The following is a 4,075-nucleotide window of genomic DNA, read 5'->3' as shown; positions in this document are numbered from 1 at the left end:
GACCTCGTGAGGGTGGACACAGACGGACCTCCATGAGGGTGGACACAGACCGACCTCCATGAGGGTGGACACAGATGGACCTCGTGAGGGTGGACAAAGACGGACCTCCATGAGGGTGGACACAGACGGACCTCCATGAGGGTGGTCACAGACCTCCATGGGGGTGGTCACAGACCTCCATGGGGGTGGTCACAGACGGCCCTCCATGAGGGTAGACACCCATGGACCTCCATGAGGGTGGGTGGTCACAGACAGACCTCCATGGGGTGGTCACAGATGGACCTCCATGAGGGTGGACACAGATGGACCTCCATGAGGGTGGACACAGATGGACCTCCATGAGGGTGGTCACAGACAGACCCCCATGAGGGTGGACACAGATGGACCTCCATGAGGGTGGACACAGATGGACCTCCATGAGGGTGGTCTCAGACGGACCTCGTGAGGGTGGACAAAGACGGACCTCCATGAGGGTGGTCACAGACAGATCTCCATGAGGGTGGTCACAGACAGACCCCCATGAGGGTGGACACAGATGGACCTCCATGAGGGTGGACACAGATGGACCTCCATGAGGGTGGTCTCCTGTTCAGTTTTGGGGTACCCATTGGTACTGACTCAGTCTTGGGTCAGGTGGGAAGCTGGGCTACTGCAATAAGGTTTGATTTCCAGAGAAGCACAGTGTACTGAATCCTATCATCAGTAGGGTCTAGAGCAGTGGTTCTCAACCTCGGGGTCACAACCCCTTTGGGAGTTGAATGACCCTTTCACAAAGGTTGCCCGATTCATAACGGTAGCAAAATGACAGTTATGAAGTAGCAACAAAAATAATTTTATGGTTGGGGGGTCACCACCACAGGAGGAACTGTATTAAAGGGTCGCAGCATGAGGAAGGTTGAGAACCACTGGTCTACAGGCAAGGGCTCACCACCTTCGGGTTTTCAGTTCCTTTCTTCATGGTCAGGACCTGAAGGGCACTGGGTTCACTGGGTCCTCCAGGCTTGGTGGAGCCCATGGGTGAGGTTCACAGCCCAAATCCAGAAGCTAAACTACCATCTCCTGCTGGGCCCAACAGCTCACAGTCCAGATGGTGGCTGTGGACCTCACTGCTCCTTCTCTGAGGCCTTGGCAGCAGTCCCAGGCAAGTGTGGGCAGGGTCCACAAAGACCTCTCCTCTTAGGTGGATGCTTCTTGTTCAGAAAGCCAGCAGTGTGGCAGATCTGTCGTTTCATCTTCTAGGTCTCCCTAGGGCCTCTGGGCTCTAAGCCAATAGGGATGAGGGATTCCATACCAGCTCCTGGGTGAGGAGGTCACATCCACTGGGGTGATAAGGGACCTCCGGTCAGAATCCCGATGGTATATATGAACAGCAAGCCCACCCGTCTCTTGGCAGCCGCTATAAAGTAAACACATCATGTAGAGTAGTTCATTGGCTGGGGCAGTCTCTAAGCACAGTCTCCGCCGGAGAAGCAATGAGAAATCTCTTCTATAGCATATCAACTGTAATCTGAAATCTTGCCTCAATGAACAGCCCCATCTGAGCAAAACTCTCTAAGATCTTGGAGAGTACTGGTAAACATCTTGGTGAGGGATCCAAGAGGTGGTAGTGTGGGGGGGGGGTTGATTTTGGTTTTGCTTTTGTTTTTTATGTTTCATGTCCACCCAGCAGTCATCTGAACCAGCAAAATAAATTTATATAGGAAGGAATTTGAGTAAAACAGACAGCATCCTTTTGTCTACCCAGATGCTCACATTTTGTCTTGCCAAAGAAATTGTGCACTTCCAAGAACCAGGCTCCTCTCAGGACACATGGATCCTTGGAAGCATGTATTGAATAGGCATCTGCAGCCTTGACAGCAGGTCACACACACACACCACACAATAAATGAACGAATCACAGCAAATAAGAGGTGTTTATAGGCACTTCCCACCAATGGGAGCAAGAATAGGAGTTCTGCGTGGTCCAAGGTCTGGTCTCAAATTCCAAGGACCTTCCACTCAGTCACAAAAGCTCACTGGGTGCTGGCTAGGTGCAAGGTTCACAGTTAGGTCTTGGTGACTCATCAATGATGGAAGATGAGACTTAATCAGATAACACACAGTGAACACAGCAATGTAGAAAACGTTGTTGGGTGGTGCCATCAAGTTGGTTCTGACCCATGGCAACCCTATGCACAACCCAATGAAGCGCCGCCAATGGCCCTGTGCCATCCTCACGATTGTTCCTGTGCCAAAGCCCATTGTTGTAGCTATGGTGTCCATCTATCTCATTGAGAGCCTCTCTCTTTTCCCTTGACCTTCCTCTTTACTAAGCATGGTGTCCTTCTCCAGGGACGGATTTCTCCAGACAGCAACACACAAGCCACCACAGTATGGAAAACTGACAGACAAGTGATGGAGAGTATATATATATACTCACACACAGAGATCCTGGACTCAGTCCCTGACCTCACAGAGACCATACTCCCGTTGGGAATATTGTAATGGGGAAATGACAGATGGAAAATTAACCCAACCAAAGACAATGTAGTAGTAGGCCATGTGTTAGGATACATTGTTTCCAAAAATGATGGACCCACATTGAGTCTGGAATGGTATACTACCCAAGAGACCCACCAGATAGACAAGGTTCAAAGACTGAAAAACGTGACGCCATGGTTTTAGAGCTGTTCCCAACAAGAAGTGCATTGTCTTTCCGCATTCCTAGGTTGGCCCAAAGACAGGCTTTAGCCAATAGAATGTGTAGGGGGAAGTGAATAAATTCCGAGGCTAGTGACCTTGAAGTTCCAGTTTCTGTGCTCCTGGAACCCTGGGACTTTCCATGCCCTGAACGAACTCATGTGGTCTCTTTGAAGATGAGCCCCGGCCATCCCAGCTATTCCGATCACCCCAGCTCTACACCGGAGGAAACCATCAAGGATGCCTTCACACCGCATGGAGTCACCTGAGTGACCGCAGGTGAGACCATCAGAAGAACCACCTAGTCAACTCACAAACTCACGAGGAGCAATAAACTTTGAAGGGATTTGGCAGCCATAGGTCACTGACATGGAAGGTAATGTCCCCAGCCAAGCCAGCAGCGTGGCTCTCTGGGACCAGTCAGTTTATAGCAATGGGTTTGAGTAAGGGAGATAGATTCCACCCCAGTGCTGGGATCCAGAGCAGAGGCACAGGTATCAAAGCCAAGTGGGCTCTTGGGGGAGCACCGCCATGTACCTTCCCTGCATGTACTGGCGGTTTGAGAATGGTCTTCAGGTCAGAGTCTGTATCTCACAGAGCCTCCTGGGTCAGACCTTGGAGAGTGGGCCCGGGCTTGAATTACCAAGATGTAGCCCTGACTCCTGGAGTTCTGATAGATTCAAAAGTAAAGGGACAGAATCAAAGGAAGACGTCGTCAATAGGGGCGAATAAAGGCAGGGCTCTTGAGTGAGAAATGCTACAGTTATTAAAAAAAAAAAAAAAAAAGGTAAATAGAGACACAAGTGGAGCACTGGAAAGGTGGGTCAGATGCTAAGAGTTTTAGGAATTCAGAGACAGGATAAGTCACCCAGGAGACAAACATCTACTGCAGGAGAAAACTGAGAAGTCTTCATGAGACTGTAAAGAAGAATGAATGACTGAAGAATTAGACTTCCCCCAAATAAGTGGCAAGGGAGGAGTAGGGGCGTATTCAAGAAAAAGAAGCTGGGGGGATAAAAAGAGGGGAGGCGGACTCCATGCGGGGAGGTGAACAGAGACATTCATTTGAAGGAGGGCTTGTGTACCTACAATTAGTATATCAATGCCGTTAACACCAAAGTAAGCAGCTTTGATTCTTGCTTGTTACATATGGAAGCCACTACAGGTTTTCTGTGTGTGTCTGTGTGTGTGTGTGTGTGTGTGTGTGTGTGTGTGTGCTAAGCAAAAAATAATGTGTTTTTAAAGAATAAAGATTTGAATGGCGGGAAGGAAGAATGGACAGACACATAGATTATGGATGGATGGATAAATATGTATCAATTAGGACAAGCAGGTATGTTATAAAATAAATGGATGGAAGGAAGGAAGGAAGGAAGGAAGGAAGGAAGGAAGGAAG

This window comes from Echinops telfairi, unplaced genomic scaffold, assembly GCF_000313985.2.
Source record: "Echinops telfairi isolate 266 unplaced genomic scaffold, ASM31398v2 ScPeMD7_7458;HRSCAF=8496, whole genome shotgun sequence".
Lineage (NCBI taxonomy): Eukaryota > Metazoa > Chordata > Mammalia > Afrosoricida > Tenrecidae > Echinops > Echinops telfairi.
Note: the sequence above shows the minus strand (reverse complement) of the source record.